General features: G+C 42.3%; 1 protein-coding gene across 3 annotated transcripts in view; it reads right to left on the bottom strand.

Moving 5' to 3' along the window:
- The window catches only part of CRYBG1 (crystallin beta-gamma domain containing 1), a 349,280-nt gene that overhangs the window by 117,728 nt on the left and 210,173 nt on the right, over positions 1–21,379 (bottom strand). The window lies entirely within an intron of this gene.

Genomic DNA, 21,379 nt, shown 5'->3' with positions numbered 1-21,379 from the left:
GGATGTGTAGCGTGGCCAAAGTCGCCATGTAGCCCTAGCACCTGTCAGCAGAATCAACCCTATTATACCACCAAACTTTTTTACACTGATTACAGATTTGTTTTATTCTATTACCTGAACATTATTATGGGGGCGGCCATGTTGTCTGAGCTGTTCTTAACAGCATTTAGAAAGCATTAAGAAATATTACTTTACGGCAGCCCCATGGGCCATAGACACAATGGTCTGGAGGAGACCTCAATGACTTCTATGGGAGAGTTTTCTAGGCATGTTCTGTGCCCTGTGCAGAGGTCATTGTACAAGGAGAGAATAGATAAGATCTGACAATCACCTATTGTGAATGGAGGATCGTGTCTTATCTGTACACAGAGGTGATATCATTACAGGCAGGTTTAGAATGATAGATAGGCAGATAACTGCAGTAAAGTGATCTGAAGTTGTGCTTATTATCAGGTTTAGTTGGCAGTGTAAAAACTGCAGGATTTTATGGGTTTTGTTTAAATATAGATATTGACATTTTCTTTAAAAATATGTACAACGTGATTTAAACATCAGTTAATTTTCTGATGCAACATTCCCTTTAACAGGGTTGGTCCTGCTGACACGTGCTCTTTAACAGCTGGTATTAGCTCACAGAGCCTGAAAGCTTCACCTCAGCACATCTAAGGACATGCTGAGCTCTATGAAAGATGTCAGCTTGCCGTTACTGATTCTGTAATGGGGGCACTGGGGCTGGAAGTAATGGGGGTTTTGGAGTGGTTAAAACAGAACTGGCCGGCAACGTATTGGAGCACTATGGCTGTCACTGTTGTTGGTGATTTATGGTCGCCATGTTACCCACTGTATGACCACTTCATTGACTCACTATATCTGTTGACGTCTCAAATATTTTTAAACATTTTTCTCATAACTGAAGTTATGTCACCGCTCAGACTACAAGTGGAAACCAGCAGGGTGGAAAATGCACTAAAAATCTGTCATCTATAGGCCTTTTTCTGACTTTTTGTGAGGATACCTTATATCAGGGATCAGCAACCTCCGGCACTCCAGCTGTTGTGAAACTACAACTCCCAGCATGCCCATTCACTTCTGTGGAAGTTCTAAGAACAGCTGAGCAAGTGTGCATGCTGGGAGTTGTAGTTTTCCAACACCTGGAGTACCTTATATGAAGAAAAGTAAGTAATAAAGTGAGAAAATAATGGCACACTCTGTCCCTATAGCCTCGTGGCCCTTGCCATGCAATGTGCTAAATCTTCATGTCTGCAGAGATAGAGCGGCACATGACCCATGGGTAAGTAACCCATTTTACGAGCGCCACAGAGGCACAAGAGTTACTTGGATTTTCTGTGGCACGAATGGTAGACACAGACTTCATTACATCTATATGTCGCAAGGGGCGCTGAATGTGACCCCATGCTATTTGCAGAGTACAACCCTTTGATTTACCTCATTAGTGCTGATGCCTGGAGCAAAATGATATCTATCTGAAGTGACAATCTGAAAAAGCCTACTGATAATTCCAGGAGCGCCAATGTGGAAGAAGCAGTAATGCTACATTTGTACAACAGCGAAAAATGGCTATGTGAAGGCTGTTTTTTTAACATCCGTCGCATGGCCATTTTCAGAAACATTGCAGTCTATGGGGTTATTCACATGGCTGTTTTTTAACAGCCATCTGAGGGACATTATTACTGTTGTGGGCAACTCTGACGGACAATATTACGGTTAGTGGCCACTATGGGGGACATTATTACTGCTGGTGGCCACTATGGGGGACATTATTACTGCTTTGGGGCATTATTGCTGCTGGGGGCCACTATGGGGGATATTTTTACTGCTGGGAGCCACTATGGGCAATATTATTACTGCTGGCGGCCACTGTGGGGGACATTATTACTGCTGGTGGCCACTATGGGGGCATTATTACAACTGGGGACCAATATAGGAGACATTATTACTGCTGGTGGCCACTTTGTGGGACATTATTACTGCTGGTGGCCACTATGGGGGCATTATTACAACTGGGGACCAATATAGGAGACATTATTACTGCTGGGGGCCACTATGGGAGACATTATTACTGCTGGTGGCCACTTTGTGGGACATTATTACTGCTGGTGGCCACTGTGGGGGACATTATTACTGCTGGTGGCCTCTGTGGGGGACATTATTACTGCTGGGGACCAATATGGGGACATTATTACTGCTGGGGACCAATATGGGGACATTATTACTGCTGGGGGCCACTATAGGGGACATTATTACTGCTAAGGGCCACTATGGAGGACATTATTACTGTTGGGGACCACTATGGTGGACATTATTACTGCAGGGGGCCACTATGATGGAGATTATTACTGCTGGGGCCACTATGGGGGATGTTATTACCGCTGGGAACCAATATGGGAGACATTATTACTGCTGGGGGCCACTGTGGGGGACATTATTACTGCTGGTGGCCACTATGGGGGCATTATTATAACTAGGGACCAATATGGAGGACATTATTATTGCTGGGGGCCACTATGAGGGACATTATTACTGCTGGGGACCACTATGGGCAATATTATTACTGCTAGGGGCCACTATGGGGGCATTATTACAACTGGGGACCAATATGGGGGAAATTATTACTAATGGGGGCAAAGTCGGACTGGGGATAAAAACCAGCCCTCGAAAAAGTTGCATTCCAGCCCCACAGCATTGCGTCATTATTTACTTGTTTATAATAGGAGAAAGCATTCATTTTAAAACACGCGTGTAAACACGAATATGAACTTTGCCCCACGATAGCTCTTTTGTAGAATTCCCATTGTTCATATTATCACAGTGTTTTCCCAACCAGGATGCCTCCAACTGTTGCAAAACTACAACTCAGCATGCTCAGACAGTGTTTTACCACGCCCTTTGACCCGCCCCTTTTTTGTTGGCCACCTATTTATTGATTGTTGCATGCAACATTTTACTTGACCAGCTATTTTAGATATTCTACGGCAGTTCTGTTACAATCCCTCCTCCCCCCCAATGAGCCTTTCGACCAAATAATAAAAATATTTATAAAATCTCACCCATATGCTGCAAAAAATAAAAAAATCTGCAATGTAAAATCGATATTAAAGATCAACTACAAACATAAACATATTTCACATGAAAACTTACAATTACTTGGCTTGACCCTTGGGGATCTCTGACACCACTTCAACACTTGGCTGGGGGGCTCGGCGGAGCTGATGTTGTGTTTTATCCTAATGAGAAAGATTTCATAATAAGGATTTGGAGAAGGGGCAGAGGGATAGCAGAGCAGGGAGAGGCTGGTGCTGCTACTAGGGGGCTCATACCATGGGGGAGTAATAAAGCCCACCATAATGCCCCCCCCCCAGTAGAAATAATTCTTCTTCTAATGTGCAAAACATACCCCTTTGTAATGCCCCCAGTTGAGCTAATGTTCCCATAATGTGCCAATATAAAATACCCCTTCTCAGTGCCCCCGTAGATGACCCCATAGCGCTCCTTCCCCCCACCATAATATGTCCCAGTATAAAATGCCCCTATACAGAGCCCCCCATATAAAATACCCCTTCTTTTTAGCCTCAGTAGATGCCCCTATAGTGCCCCCCAATCATGTGCCCCAATAGATGCCCCTTAATCATGTGCCAGTAAGATGTGCCCCCATAGATGCCCCCAATCATGTGCCAGTAAGATGTGCCCCCATAGATGCCCCCAATCATGTGCCAGTAATAAGAGCCCCCCCACCATGTGCCAGAAGCCAGAGCCCCCCATATCATGTGCCAATAGCCCCCCCTTATGTGCCAATAACCCCCCCTTATGTGCCAGTAGCCGCCCCTTATCATGTGCCAGTAGCCCCCATATCATGTGCTAGTAGCCCCCATATCATGTGCCAATAGCCCCCATATCATGTGCCAATATCCCCCATATCATGTGCCAGTAGCCCCCATATCATGTGCCAGTAGCCCCCATATCATGTGCCAATAGCCCCCATGTCATGTGCCAATAGCCCCCTTATGTGCCAGTAACCCCCCCCTTATGTACCAGTAGCCGCCCCTTATCATGTTCCAGTAGCCCCCCTTATGTGCCAGTAGCCCCCATATCATGTGCCAATATCCCCTATATCATGTGCCAGTAGCCCCCATATCATGTGCCAGTAGCCCTCCTAATGTGCCAATAGCCCCCATATCATGTGCCAATAGCCCCCATATCATGTGCCAATAGCCCCCATATCATGTGCCAGTAGCCCCCATATCATGTGCCAGTAGCCCCCATATCATGTGCCAATAGCCCCCTTATCATGTGCCAGTAGGCCCCCCCTTATCATGATCCAGTATTATACCTATATAAAAAAAAACACTTATACTTACCTCCAGCGATGCGATGCAGGCCTCTTTCCAGCGATACAGATGACTATGGAGATGAGCGCTTCCACAATGGAAGCGCTCATCTCCTGCCGCCGGCTGCCCCCACTTGCCACCAGGGCCGCAGCCTTGCGGCACTCGGGCCTGCCGGCCTACCGGGAAATTTGGCGGTATCCCGGCAGGCCAGTCCGGCCCTGAATGGGGGCCACTATAGGGGACATTATTACTGCTAAGGGCCACTATGGTTGACATTATTACTGTTGGGGACCACTATGGTGGACATTATCACTGCAGGGGACCACTATGGTGGAGATTATTACTGCTGGGGACCACTATGGTGGAGATTATTACTGCTGGGGACCACTATAGGGGACATTATTACTGCTAAGGGCCACTATGGTTGACATTATTACTGTTGGGGACCACTATGGTGGACATTATCACTGCAGGGGACCACTATGGTGGAGATTATTACTGCTGGGGACCACTATGGTGGAGATTATTACTGCTGGGGACCACTATAGGGGACATTATTACTGCTAAGGGCCACTATGGTTGACATTATTACTGTTGGGGACCACTATGGTGGACATTATCACTGCAGGGGACCACTATGGTGGAGATTATTACTGCTGGGGACCACTATGGGGGAAATTATTACTGCTGGGGGCCACTATTGGGGACATTATTAGTGCTAAGGGCCACTATGGAGGACATTATTACTGTTAGGGACCACTATGGAGGACATTATTACTGTTGGCTACCACTATGGTGGACATTATCACTGCAGGGGGCCACTATGGTAGAGATTATTACTGCTGGGGACCACTATGGGGGACGTTATTACTGCTGGGGACCAATATGAAAAACATTATTACTGCTGGGGGCCACTATAGGGGGACATTATGTATACTTCAGGAGTTGGGATTTAACTTTAACAAAACTATTAAAATCATCCATCGTGTGAATGTAGTCTAACAGTGCCACAAAAGGAGCATTGCAGAAATCTAGAATATAAGAATCTCTTTATTCATTGCAATGCATCAATGCAACTTCATGGCAAAATTCTACTTTAAAAAAAGCTTACTAAACTGCGAGGTGTATATTGCTTTAAGATTACAGTGAAGTCATCTTTCAGGGCAGTGTCTTACCAGTGGAAATGCTTGTTGAAAACGTTTTACGAATATCCTAAATCCTCACAAGTCATTGGATTAAATACCACAGATTTCTATATCATAAAGTGTGCAGTCAGCATTTTTATCACAAAGGGAAAACTAAAGAAATATTTAAAAAAATACTCAGACATATGCAATTATCATATGCAATTATTTCAATAATGTTTATTGTTGGTAGGAATAAAAGAAAATATGATATATCTCATTTACCAATATTAGCCAAAGCTTCATTAATACCTGCGCTGGAGACTCCAGTCAAAGCCTCCATCACAGATTGCATAAAAAATAAAAAACAAACATAAACATACTGTGCTATTTTATCTGGTAAAAGGCTGCACGCCATGGCGGGAACCCAACAGACCTTATAGTTAATGTCCATCTTGTCAGAGATCTGGCATTTCCATTATTTTAGTTCTGCTCGTTTAACAGAGCAAAACAACAATTTGAACAAAGCCTAACAATACGGCTTCTTTCACACTTACGTATCTGTGGGGGAAAAAAAGAAAAATAGAATTCTAATATAAAAATATCACGTGATCTACCCTGTCAGATAAACACCATAAAAAATGGTGCCAGAACAGCCGATTTTTAGATCACCTGGCCTCACAAAAAGCATAATATCAAGCAATCAAAAACTCACGTTTACCCCAAAATGGTACTAATGAAAATGTCACCTCATCCCACAAAAAACAAGCCCTCACACAAGACCATCACCAGAAATTTTTTTTAAAAAATATATAGCTCTCATAGCACAAAAACATGTAAAACTGAAAAAATAGACATATTTGATATCGCCATGTCTGTAATGACCTGCTTTATAAAAATGTAAAATATCACACAATCTATCCTATCAGGTGAACGCTGGTCACCTCGCCTCCCAAAAATCATAATATCAAGTCGTATGTACTCCAAAATAAAATCAATGAAAAGCTCATCCCACAAAAAACAAGCCCTCACACAAGACCATTGTCAGAAAAATAAAAATATATTTCTCTCAGAAAATGGTGACACAAAAACATGATTTGTTTTTCAAAAATGATTTGTGTAAAAGTTGTAAAACATAAAAAAAACTATATAAAAATGTTGTTATGTCTATAATCGTACTGACAAGCAGGATAAAGTTAACATAATTTTTCACGCATGATGTACACCACAATAACAAAATCCAAAATTGCAATGGCAGAGTTGCTGCCTTTTCTGCATCCTGCTTCTATCAAGAGAAAAAAACAAAACAAACATACTGTAGTCAGAAAAGGGCTGTACTAGTACCTTAGAGGCTGTTCAAAAGCAACATGTCACTCGTAAACCAATCTATCAAAATATGCACTGCAAAACCCTGCAGCGTACCCAAACCGCAGTTTACAGTCAGGTCCATAAATATTGGGACATCGACACAATTCTAACATTTTTGGCTCTATACACCACCACAATGGATTTGAAATGAAACAAACAAGATGTGCTTTAACTCCAGACTGTCGGCTTTAATTTGAGGGTATTTACATCAAAATCAGGGGAACGGTGTAGGAATTACAACAGTTTGCATATGTGCCTCCCACTTGTTAAGGGACCAAAAGTAATGGGACAGAATAATAATCATAAATCAAACTTTCACTTTTTAATACTTGGTTGCAAATCCTTTGCAGTCAATTACAGCCTGAAGTCTGAAACGCATAGACATCACCAGACGCTGGGTTCCTTCCCTGGTGATGCTCTGCCAGGCCTCTACTGCAACTGTCTTCAGTTCCTGCTTGTTCTTGGGGCATTTTCCCTTCAGTTTTGTCTTCAGCAAGTGAAATGCATGCTCAATCGGATTCAGGTCAGGTGATTGACTTGGCCATTGCATAACATTCCACTTCTTTCCCTTAAAAAACTCTTTGGTTGCTTTTGCAGTATGCTTTGGGTCATTGTCCATCTGCACTGTGAAGCGCCGTCCAATGAGTTCTGAAGCATTTGGCTGAATATGAGCAGATAATATTGCCCGAAACACTTCAGAAGTCATCCTGCTGCTTTTGTCAGCAGTCACATTATCAATAAATAAAAGAGAACCAGTTCCATTGGCAGCCATACATGCCCACGCCATGACACTACCACCACCATGCTTCACTGATGAGGTGGTATGCTTTAGGATCATGAGCAGTTCCTTTCCTTCTCCATACTCTTCTCCTCCCATCACTCTGTTACAAGTTGATCTTGGTCTCATCTGTCCATAGGATGTTGTTCCAGGACTGTGAAGGGCTTTTTTAGATGTCGTTTGGCAAACTCTAATCTGGCCTTCCTGTTTTTGAGGCTCACCAATGGTTTACATCTTGTGGTGAACCCTCTGTATTCACTCTGGTGAAGTCTTTTCTTTATTGTTGACTTTGACACACATACACCTACCTCCTGGAGAGTGTTCTTGATCTGGCCAACTGTTGTGAAGGGTGTTTTCTTCACCAGGGAAAGAATTCTTCGGTCATCCACCACAGTTGTTTTCCGTCATCTTCCGGGTCTATTGCTGAGCTCACCGGTGTGTTCCTTCTTTTTAAGAAGGAACGCACAACTCTCCCCGGCTCTGTTCTCCTTGAGGTGGAACCCGCACCTATCAGACAATGGGGGAATATCCTAGCGATATGCCCCCATTGTCTAAGATGGGATAACCCCTTTAAGGGATGTGGTGTGTCTCAGATGGCACAAACATATTGGGCACTGATATCTGTGTAAAACTTTAAATTTCTGCAAAATACCTGTGGTTTCAAAATGCTCACTCCACCACTTGAACATTACTTGAGTGGTGTAATTTCCAAAATGGGGATCACTTATTGGCAGTTTTCACAGTACAGGTACCTCAGGGGCTCTGCAATTGTGATGTAGCACTCGAAAACCATTCTAGCAAAACCCATGCTCCAAATGCCAAATTGCCTTCTTTCCCTTTTGAGCCCTGCCATGTGCCCATATAGCAGCTTATGTTCACATTTATGGCATTTACGAACCCAGAAGAACCTGCCTATAAATTCAAGAAGTGTGGTGTGAGTCTCAGATGGCACCAGTTGGGCACAACATATTGGCCACTGAAATGCCATATATGTGGGAAAACTTGCAATTTTCACTTTGCATGGTCTGCTGTGCATTAATTTCAGCAAAATACCTGTGGCATCAAAATTCTGTTATTTCCAAATTGGGCTCACTTCTCAGGGGTCCCATTTTATTATTTCACTCTAGAGCATCTACAGTTGTCAGCACAAGCTGCGTAAATCACCACATTGGTCCTCAAAATGTGCATGTTCAGGCAAAAGAATACAGCCACATATAGGGTGTTTATAAGACCAGGAAACACCATGGAGGACATTTACTAAGCATGTTTCGCAGGAATTATGGCGTAAAATGAGCCAAAAAGAATGGTGTTTTGATTTGTGCCAAATATATCAACTGTATTCTCCAGAATGTTCACCATAAAGAATGCATCACGCCAGAAATTAATTATAAATATAAAAGTGGGTGGGGATATCAAATTTGCGCATATTACGCCTCATTTATCACCCTCCTATCGGCAGAAATGGCTCAAATTGTTGCAGACAATTAAGCCAGGTTATGTGGTGGTGTTTTATGTAAAAAGTTACATTTATGGCATAAAAATTTGACTTTTTCTCAAAAGGTCACATTTATGAGAAGAAGAAACAACTCATTGTGGGAACAAGTGATAGGCAAATATTAACACAGGAAGCATTTATTTTAATCTAATATAAATGAGCTAAACAGCATTGTTTTGTCAGTAAATTGACATTCAACAAAACAATTAAAAAAACGTCCCAAGTCTGAGACAAAAGTCGCAATTTACCACTGCAAATGTCGCAAATATGTTTCAAAAGTTGCAAATAAGTTTCAAAAGTAGCAAGTTCAGTCTGGCAGGGGGTTGGCTGAAATGGCGCATTTCATTTTTAAAAAGTTGCAGTTTAGAGCTATTGGCATTACAATGTCCCAAATCAAGAGAAATAGGCGGATTATCAGGTTTATATTTAAAAAAGTCACATTTTAAAAGTGCCGTGCACCTTTTGATATATGAGGTGAAACAAATCACCACTTTTTATTTGTAATGCTGGTATTTCTTTGGCACAAATTACGCCATTATTGATAAAAGTGCAATTTTTACTTTGCACCATCTAATGTCAATTAATTTTTTCAAAACACTTGTGGTGTCAAAATGCTCATTACACCCCTTGATAAATTCTATGAGGTGTGTGGTTTCCAAAATGGGCACACTTATGGGAAGTTTTTATTTTTATTTTAACCTCAGAGCCTCTGTAGTTGTCAGCCAGTGCTGTGTAAATCTAGGCCAAACTAGGCCTCAAATGCACATGGTTCTCTTTTTTTCTGAACCCTGCAGTGTGCCCAAACAGCAGTTTACAAGTACAACCACATATGTGAAGTTTATGTATTTAGGAGAAAATGAGTAACAAATTGTGGGGTCCTTTTTCTCCTGTAAACTCTTGTAAAAATGAAAAATCTGGGGCTAAAACAACATTTTATTGGAAAAAAGGTAATTTTTTTTATTTTCACAGCCAAGTGTTTTTAGATTCTATAAAACGTCTGTGGGATAAAAGTACTCACTACACCCAACCCTTTCCAGCAAAATCTGCCCTCCAAAAGTCAAATGATGCTCATTCCCTTCTGAACCCTGAAGTGTGTCCATACAACAGTTTATGACCACAGATGGGGTTTTGCCATGTTCAGGAGAAAATTGTTAACAAATTGTGGGGTGCTTTTTCTCCAGTTGATCCTTGTGAAAATGAAAATGTGGGGCTTATGCAATATTTTATTGGCAGATATGACATTTTTCATTTTCACAGCCAAGTTTTTCTAAGGCTACTTTCCCACTTGTGGCAGAGGATTCCGGCAGGCAGTTCCGTCGCAAACGGATGCATTTGTCAGGCGGATCCGTCTGACAAATGTATTGCAATGCCGGATCTGTCTTTACAGTTGTCACTTGTAAAAACGGATCCGGTATTTATTTTTTTCACATTTTTAAAGGTCTGGAAGAACGGATCCGTCAATGTGGAAATTTTAGTGCCAGATCCGGCACTAATACATTTCAATGGAAAGTAATTCCGGATCTGGCATTCAGGCAAGTGTTCAGGCAAACGTGAGAGGGACTGAACTGATGCATCCTGATGCATACTGAACGGAATGCTCTTCATTGAGAATGCATTAGGATAAAACTGATCAGTTTTTTTCCGGTATTGAGTTCCATCCTAGGGGCTCAATAAAAGAAAAGAAAAAGGCTAGTGTGAAAGTACCCTACATTCTGTAAAATGCCTGAGGGGTCAAAGTCCCCTATACACTCCTCCATAAATTCTTTGAGGGGTGTAGTTTCCAAAATAGGCTCACTTTTTAGGGGTTTTCCAATGTAGACTACATCATGGTCTCTTCAAATGTGACATGGTGCTCAAAATCTGCCCTCCAAAAACCATACAGCGCTCCTTCCCTTCTGAGCCCTGCAGTATGCCCATACAGCAGTTTACAACCACATCAAGGTAATAAATATTGAGGTATGTTTTATTAACCCTTTTTGTGTTACAGGAAAAATTGCATTGAAATGGAAAATCTGCAAAAACTTGAAATTCTAAAATGTCACCTCTATTTCCTTTAATTCTTATGGAACACTTAATGAGTTAACAAAGTTAGGTGAATAATTTTAGAGGTGTAGTTTCTAAAATTAGGTAATTTGGGTTTCTATTATGTAAGCCCCTCAAAGTCACTTCAAAAGCAAATTGGTCCTTAAAAATGTAGAATATGGAGATTTTCTTAAAAATTTGAAAAATTGCTTCTAAAATTCTATGCCTTCTAACGTCCAAAAGAAAATAAATAAAATTACAAAATGATGCCAACATAAACTAGACATATGGTGAATGCTAATTAACCACCTCCGGACCGCCTAACGCAGGATCGCGTTCCGGAGGTGGCAGCGCTGCGCACAGTCACGCATATATGCGTCATCTCGCGAGACTTCCTGTGAACGCGCGCACACAGGCGCGCGCGCTCACAGGAACGGAAGGTAAGAGAGTTGATCTCCAGCCTGCCAGCGGCGATCGTTCGCTGGCAGGCTGGAGATTTGTTTTTTTTAACCCCTAACAGGTATATTAGACGCTGTTTTGATAACAGCGTCTAATATACCTGCTACCTGGTCCTCTGGTGGTCCCCTTTGTTTGGATCGACCACCAGAGGACACAGGTAGCTCAGTAAAGTAGCACCAAGCACCACTACACTACACTACACCCCCCCCCCCCCCGTCACTTATTAACCCCTTATTAGCCCCTGATCACCCCTGATCACCCCATATAGACTCCCTGATCACCCCCTGTCATTGATTACCCCCCTGTCATTGATCAACCCCCTGTAAAGCTCCATTCAGACGTCCGCATGATTTTTACGGATCCACTGATAGATGGATCGGATCCGCAAAACGCATCCGGACGTCTGAATGAAGCCTTACAGGGGCGTGATCAATGACTGTGGTGATCACCCCATATAGACTCCCTGATCACCCCCCTGTCATTGATTACCCCCCTGTCATTGATTACCCCCCTGTAAAGCTCCATTCAGACGTCCGCATGATTTTTACGGATCCACTGATAGATGGATCGGATCCGCAAAACGCATCCGGACGTCTGAATGAAGCCTTACAGGGGCATGATCAATGACTGTGGTTATCACCCCATATAGACTCCCTGATCACCCCCCTGTCATTGATTACCCCCCTGTAAAGCTCCATTCAGATGTCCGCATGATTTTTACGGATGCACTGATAGATGGATCGGATCCGCAAAACGCATCCGGACGTCTGAATGAAGCCTTACAGGGGCATGATCAATGACTGTGGTTATCACCCCATATAGACTCCCTGATCACCCCCCTGTCATTGATTACACCCCTGTCATTGATCAACCCCCTGTAAAGCTCCATTCAGATGTTTGCATGATTTTTACGGATCCACTGATAGATGGATCGGATCCGCAAAACGCATACGGACGTCTGAATGAAGCCTTACAGGGGCGTGATCAATGACTGTGGTTATCACCCCATATAGACTCCCTGATCACCCCCCTGTCATTGATTACACCCCTGTCATTGATCAACCCCCTGTAAAGCTCCATTCAGATGTCCGCATGATTTTTACGGATCCACTGATAGATGGATCGGATCCGCAAAACACATACAGGCGTCTCCCTGGAGCCTTCCAGGGGGGGTGATCAATGACTGTGGTGATCACCCCATATAGACTCCCTGATCACCCCCCTGTCATTGATCACCCCCCTGTCATTGATCACTCCCCCTGTCATTGATCACCCCCCTGTCATTGATCACCCTCTGTAAGGCTCCATTCAGACATTTTTTTGGCCCAAGTTAGCGGAATTATTATTTTTTTTTCTTACAAAGTCTCATATTCCACTAACTTGTGTCAAAAAATAAAATCTCACATGAACTCACCATACCCCTCACGGAATCCAAATGCGTAAAATTTTTTAGACATTTATATTCCAGACTTCTTCTCACGCTTTAGGGCCCCTAGAATGCCAGGGCAGTATAAATACCCCACATGTGACCCCATTTCGGAAAGAAGACACCCCCAGGTATTCCGTGAGGGGCATATTGAGTCCATGAAAGATTGAAATTTTTGTCCCAAGTTAGCGGAACGGGAGACTTTGTGAGAAAAAAATTAAAAATATCAATTTCCGCTAACTTGTGCCAAAAAAAAATAATTTCTATGAACTCGCCATGCCCCTCATTGAATACCTTGGGTGTCTTCTTTCCAAAATGGGGTCACATGTGGGGTATTTATACTGCCCTGGCATTCTAGGGGCCCCAAAGCGTGAGAAGAAGTCTGGTATCCAAATGTCTAAAAATGCCCTCCTAAAAGGAATTTGGGCACCTTTGCGCATCTAGGCTGCAAAAAAGTGTCACACATCTGGTATCGCCGTATTCAGGAGAAGTTGGGGAATGTGTTTTGGGGTGTCATTTTACATATACCCATGCTGGGTGAGAGAAATATCTTGGTCAAATGCCAACTTTGTATAAAAAAAATGGGAAAAGTTGTCTTTTGCCAAGATATTTCTCTCACCCAGCAAGGGTATATGTAAAATGACACCCCAAAACACATTCCCCAACTTCTCCTGAATACGGCGATACCACATGTGTGACACTTTTTTGCAGCCTAGGTGGGCAAAGGGGCCCATATTCCAAAGAGCACCTTTAGGATTTCACAGGTCATTTACCTACTTACCACACATTAGGGCCCCTGGAAAATGCCAGGGCAGTATAACTACCCCACAAGTGACCCCATTTTGGAAAGAAGACACCCCAAGGTATTCCGTGAGGGGCATGGCGAGTTCCTAGAATTTTTTTATTTTTTGTCACAAGTTAGTGGAAAATGCTGATTTTTTTTTTTTTTTTTTCATACAAAGTCTCATATTCCACTAACTTGTGACAAAAAATAAAAACTTCCATGAACTCACTATGCCCATCAGCGAATACCTTGGGGTCTCTTCTTTCCAAAATGGGGTCACTTGTGGGGTAGTTATACTGCCCTGGCATTCTAGGGGCCCAAATGTGTGGTAAGGAGTTTGAAATCAAATTCTGTAAAAAATGACCTGTGAAATCCGAAAGGTGCTCTTTGGAATGTGGGCCCCTTTGCCCACCTAGGCTGCAAAAAAGTGTCACACATCTGGTATCTCCGTACTCAGGAGAAGTTGGGGAATGTGTTTTGGGGTGTCATTTTACATATACCCATGCTGGGTGAGAGAAATATCTTGGCAAAAGACAACTTTTCCCATTTTTTTATACAAAGTTGGCATTTGACCAAGATATTTATCTCACCCAGCATAGGTATATGTAAAATGACACCCCAAAACACATTCCTCAACTTCTCCTGAATACAGAGATACCAGATGTGTGACACTTTTTTGCAGCCTAGGTGGGCAAAGGGGCCCATATTCCAAAGAGCACCTTTCGGATTTCACAGGTCATTTTTTACAGAATTTGATTTCAAACTCCTTACCACACATTTGGGCCCCTAGAATGCCAGGGCAGTATAACTACCCCACAAGTGACCCCATTTTGGAAAGAAGAGACCCCAAGGTATTTTGTGATGGGCATAGTGAGTTCATAGAAGTTTTTATTTTTTGTCACAAGTTAGTGGAATATGAGACTTTGTAAGAAAAAAAAAAAATAAAATCATCATTTTCCGCTAACTTGTGACAAAAAATAAAAAGTTCTATGAACTCACTATGCCCATCAGCGAATACCTTAGGGTGTGTACTTTCCGAAATGGGGTCATTTGTGGGGTGTTTGTACTGTCTGGGCATTGTAGAACCTCAGGAAACATGACAGGTGCTCAGAAAGTCAGAGCTGCTTCAAAAAGCGGAAATTCTCATTTTTGTACCATAGTTTGTAAACGCTATAACTTTTACCCAAAGCATTTTTTTTTTTTACCCAAACATTTTTTTTAATCAAAGACATGTAGAACAATAAATTTAGAGCAAAATTTATATATGGATCTCGTTTTTTTTGCAAAATTTTACAACTGAAAGTGAAAAATGTCATTTTTTTGCAAAAAAATCGTTAAATTTCGATTAATAACAAAAAAAGTAAAAATGTCAGCAGCAATGAAATACCACCAAATGAAAGCTCTATTAGTGAGAAGAAAAGGAGGTAAAATTCATTTGGGTGGTAAGTTACATGACCGAGCAATAAACGGTGAAAGTAGTGTAGGTCAGAAGTGTAAAAAGTGGCCTGGTCTTTCAGGGTGTTTAAGCACTGGGGGCTGAGGTGGTTAATAACTATATATGAGGTATGGCTGCCTTAAAAGCAGAATTATTATTTTTTTTGCCAAATTTTCTGTCAATTTTAGATTTTTAAAATAAAAATTAAACCTATCAACTCAAATTTACCACTAACATGAAGTACAATGTATCTCGGCTTGGATAAGTAAAAGCATTCTAAAGTTATTACCACATAAAGTTACATGTCAGATTTGTAAAATTAGGCAGGAAGGTGAAAAAATGGCATGTCCAGAAGGGGTTAAAGTCTATGGCTACATGTACTGACCACGGACAGCACACAGACGTGATTCACTGACAAGAGAATGAGGCTGAACAAAAGCTTTCAACAGCCATTAATCAAGATGGAAGATTGGGGAGGATGGGTGACACCAGCATCATGGCAGCCATTAAAGGGGTTATCCGAGTTATTTTTTTGTTCTTTCTATGTTCCTAACTGGGCAAATGTAACAGCTTTCCAATTAACTCACTTTATCTCCAGTGGCTGGTTTCTCAGATTTCACTGAGGGTCACATGACCCGTGATGTCAGCTTCTCTCCCTGCTCTGACAATGTTCGTTTACAAGCCTGAAAACGAGACGTCACTGTGCTGGCCACGCCCCCCCTTCACTGCCGGCTGTCTGCTCTATCCTAGGATTCTTAACCCCTTCAGCTGCACAGACTGGCTAGCTGCAGCAGGCAGTGAGGAGACAATTCTGGGCACAGGAGCTGACAAACTAGAAAGAGCATTGCACAAGAAGGTAGGGGAAAGATCCTGTGTGTATTAGCAGTGTCATTATACAGCTGGGACTTGTAGTTCTACACTTACAAGTTGCTGTCGATTCTCTCAGCAGGCAGACATATCACTCAGGGCAGCTCTTGTATCCACTCCCTTAGCAGTGTCATTATACAGCTGGGACTTGTAGTCCTACACATACAACATGCTGCAGAGTCTCCCAGCAGGCAGACATGTCACTCAGGGCAGCTCTTGTAGCCACTCCCTTTGCAGAGCAGGGGGAGGGGCAGAGATTGTTTTTATTGCATGTAAACAAAGGGCCAGAAAAGAACCAGGGAAATAAGGAAATATATATATTTTATTTTTGCATAAAACTTGCATAGCTCAGTTATATATTGCTGCCTATCAGATTTTCAGATTTTTCATAACTCGGACAACCCCTTTAATATCAGAACCATGACAGCTATGCCACTTCGGTTTTGGATGGATACTGATAAAACCTGGCAGACTCCATGAGGTCCATCAGATTTCTGTCTAGGCTTCAGTTCTCTTCACTGGAAGAAAAGATCTGCAGACTGTGATATTGTTGCCATCAAAAACACCAACAATCCAGACAAACTTGCAAAAACTGCAGTGTAACCCGCCTTAATTTATAAAGATACCTCCAACTGGGTATGTGTGAATCACTTGGTCTTGAGCAGTAAATAATCTGCAAAATAGGAGACAGACTCATAAAGTTGAAAGAACTTTGTCTTGAGCTATGCCGAGATCTTGATTTCTAAAGCAAAACAGCCAATAAACATATTTGTATATAGACGAAGAGGCTGGTTGGCAAAGACTTAATGGAAAAATGAGTCTAGCGTGGAGGATTAAGAAAGGGAGGAGATAACCTGCCCCAGGCACATTCCAGAGGTGCCCTCCACCCCATTCCTCAACAACGCTCCCTCTGGAGATATACTGGGTAGCATCTCCAACACAGGTGTGCCTCTGCAATGTCAACACCGTGGTAAGAGAACCATGCTTCCTGTGCTAAAAACCATGAACCATGTGATCTGAACAACCAGAATGTTATCTGACAACAGAAACAAGTGCATTAATAATGCAAAATACCAATCATCAGGTAAGTCTCCAACCTACCCGCAAATTAAATATTTGCTTTCTTTGTTATTGTATTCCTTCAGAGCCAAGTGTAGTTCCTGTGACCTCAAAAATATCTGACTATATAACATGAGGATATTGAGACCAGCTTTCTGTGACCTGTTTTTTATTTTTGGCCCATTTAAAAAAAAAAATAAGCTAGATCGATGGAAACAGTTTTACTGATAAAACAAAAACTCTGTTAAAGCTATGTGAAAACGTTAAATTTTAACATGCCAATCTACTTTGCACCCTGCCACACTCCTCTGTTCCTATATGCAACTACTCCATGAAGCCCACTGCCTTGCACCATGTTTTGAGGGGTTGGCCACTTCCTGGTTACTGTTGATCAATGTGTATGTAAGATGTGGATATGGCACATACTAATATAGCCTTTGTTGACATTCTGCTCCATTTTCTACATTTCATAAGGTGTGCCCTCTTGTCAGCCACGTTTTTTGTGATGTCCACATGGAAGTCCTGTCCATAAAATGGCTGCTGATGGAGGATCATGTGACCAGGCAAAAATAACTCCAGACACATAACTCAGCCCTGTCCATTCAAATACATTGCACTTGACTGTTGGGAGTTGGGTACAGGTGCAGTGTGTTCAATTAGGGGATGTTGGCATTACACCTAGAGGCTCAGCTCTCTCTGCAAATGCTGCGCCCTCTGCACTTTCAATAACTTTAGGAGAAGTCAGAGCCAGGTGCGATGATGTCCACAATGCTTGGTCCTGTCAATCAAAGTGCAGAGGGCGCAGCAGTTCCAGAGAACGCTGAGCCTCTAGGTGTAATGGTAATGCCCCCCATTGCTCCTAGAGGCTCATTTGCATATATTCAAATATCATTTTTCTCAGCACTGCAGGCGCATATGAATATGGGACCAACACAGATGCCTTCAGCTGCCAAGTGCCCATGTAACAGGTTAGCCAGTTTCATAGGTACAAATCTGATGACAGATGCCCTTTAACACATTAAGTGTAATGTAGAGAAAGACTCCTGAATTCCACTAATTTGCTTTAAGTGCAGTATTTTATTGCATAGGCGGTTTTTCCAGTTTACATACATTAAACGTTTTTCGGCGTGTAGCCTTCCTCAGATCACTGGATGAGCCGCTTGTGTGCTAATTAGTTCAGTAGGGACCGCTGTGGTCCGTTGTATGGGGGCTCTGTTGCCAGTGGCAGCTTGAAGAATATAGGCAGTTGCCCTGTTTTTTTGGCACCACAGTGGTCCCTACTGAACTAATTAGAACACAAGCGGCTCATCCAGTGATCTGAGGAAGGCTACACACCGAAAAACGTTTAATGTATGTAAACTGGAAAACCGCTTATGCAATAAAATACCGTACTTAAAGCAAATTAGTGGAATTCATGAGTATTTCTCTACATTTTAACTCGGCCTGGGAACCGTCTCCTGACACCCACACAACTTCTCTATTCAGAGTGTGATCCAACTATTTACTAACTTTAACAAATTAAGAACTGATCTGAACCTGTTTAAAAACTGGACAATTTTGGCATTCGGGGTTATGTGATACCACAGGCTTCTATTTCTGCAGACGTTATTAACCTGTACACGGAACTTAGGAAGTGTGCCTGTTATGTAATCAATTTATAAAATTTTAGAGCAGGGAGGCCCAACTTGCGGCCCTCCAGCGGTTGCAAAACTACAATTGCAAGCATGCCTGTACAGCCTACAGCTATTAGGGCATGCAGGGAGTTGTAGTTTTGCAACTGCTGGAGGGCCGCAGGTTGAGCATCCCTGCTTTAGAGAGATGAATCGCCGTCTGAATTTCTGTATCCTGCAATTTTGATACATAAAAAAACAACCTGTTTACAGTCTGCAGAAAACATTTCATGGAGTTTTCATATTGATTGTTATCTGTCTTGTGGTTTTAAAGGCAAAACCGTTGTTTACTTGCAAAATTGTGTAGCCATTATTGAATAGACTCCAAAATCGTTTGCCATTTACAATCAATTTTGACTCCCCCTACTGCATGTTGACATGGTTTTTGCCAGTTCCATGTGGTCTTAACCTAAAGAGAAGTTCCACTGATTTTGTATTGCTCCAATGTAAGTAAAATAAAGGAAGGACTTTTCAAATAGTTTTGTGTCCAAGGTTATAAGCAAACCATCTGCAGCCTGATTCTACAGTCACACTTGCTTCCATCTATCCTTTACTTGTTACTTACCTACTGAATAAAGAATAACAGTTAGGATCCATTCACAAGTCCGCAACTGATTTGCGGTCTGCAAATTGCGGATCTGCAAAACACAGACACCGGCAAAATGCGTTCCACATTTTGCGGACCGCACATGGCCGGCACTATGATAGAAATGCCTATTCTTGTTCGTGGCTGAGGACAAGAATAGGACATGCTCGATTTTTTTGCAGGGCCGTGGAACGGAAGTGCGGATGCGGACAACACACACTGTGCCGTCCGCATCTTTTGCGGACCCATTAAAATGAATGGGTCTGCACCCGTTGCGCAAAATTGTGGAAAGGATGCGGACCCATTATGCGGACATGTGAATGGACCCTTGAAGGGCTGTTCCAGGATTTAAATATTAATGACCTAGTTATAGGATTGGACATCAATATAAGATCAGTGGGGGTCCAACTCCCAGCACACCGACCAAATGTACTGCAAGTTCAGTCCCGAGCATAGGCCATCATATTTATTTCCCACAATCCAAACCTAGGGGGTCAATTATCAAACTGGTGTAAAGCCCATAGCAACCAATCAGATTACACCTTTCATTTTCCAAAGGAGCTGTCAAAAATGAAAGGTGGAATCTGATTAGTTGCTATGGGCAACTAAGACAGTTCTACTTTACACCAGTTTGATAGATGACCTCATTATTCTCTATCCACAGGATAGTGGATAAGTATCTGATTGAAGTATCTGATGAACCCCTACTGATCACAAGAAATAGGGTTCCGTATCCCCTTGTGAATGGAGCAGCAGATCAAGCATGCTCACTGTCGGTTCACTCAGTATGGGATTCCTGGAGATAGCTGAGTGCTGCTCCATTCATACAGGGACATGAGATCTCCTTATTTTACCCATGTGAAACAACCCTGAAAGGGGATTTCCAACAAGAAAAATGTAATACCTGGTGGAACTTCACTATTTGTACTAATACTTCTGTCTAGGGTGCAGGTGTACGTGAGTGCACCTAGCCTCTGGTAACCGATTGTTTGGCTACAAGGTGGAACAACCTGAGCATTGAAAAGAAAGGTCCGGGATTGGAACTTTACACTCAGAGGGCAGCGCAATCAACATTCTTTGGACATTTCTGTAGTATGTGGGGGGACGGGACTGTATGTGGATGCAGATTTTACGTGAGAAATCCATACTGCAAAACTACCATATGGCTGTTGCTATTAAAAGGCATTTCCATCTGAGATTGAAAAACCCATGTAATGCGGCAGCCAGGATGGCCGGATTTATGGAAACAGCCAAGTGGGCTTTGTAACGCCAGGCTGTTTCCACACAAATCCCATACAAGCAGAATCTCTCCTTCTCTGTGTGTGCTGTGTATGTGAGACATCATAACAGCTAGCCTCCTCACATACAGCCTGCATAGGGGAAAACTAGTGAAAAATACAGAATACAAGTCGTACAATGGACACAGGGTATGTATCAGGTCGAATTTTTAAAGTTCTGAGATCTGGATTCATTATTAAAATTATTAATATTTCAATTTATTTACTTTTCCTGGGATTCAGTTTTGCGTTAGAGATCCATAACTGTTACTGTAGTTGAAGATCTTTTGAGCCTGTCACTGTGCTAGCTTTGACCTTGATGTTCAGAAAGCATAAGTTTGTTATAATCCACCCCTACCCAGCCTCGAGTAAGTACGGAGCTGCATTTTCAGTTTTGCCTGGAGTGTTTCTTCAGCCTGTGCACCAAACAATAACATGCTTAATGCTTGGTGGGGTTTCTTTTTGTAAATCTCTGGCAGAGCTGACAAAACCTTTAATTTTATTTTTGTTAGATGTATTCATACTGTACTGTCTGGCTTGTAAAGAAAAAGGCAGAAGAAGAATAAATAATTGCTTTTAGACTATTCGTTACAGATAGCTCAAATTCCTCAGCTCAGTATAGGCATTACTTCAATATACAGGCACGGTAGGAGTAGTGTGTGTACCCTGTAAGCTCATAAATC

This window comes from Bufo bufo, chromosome 4, assembly GCF_905171765.1.
Source record: "Bufo bufo chromosome 4, aBufBuf1.1, whole genome shotgun sequence".
Lineage (NCBI taxonomy): Eukaryota > Metazoa > Chordata > Amphibia > Anura > Bufonidae > Bufo > Bufo bufo.
This window is presented reverse-complemented; position numbering and strand designations above follow the sequence as displayed.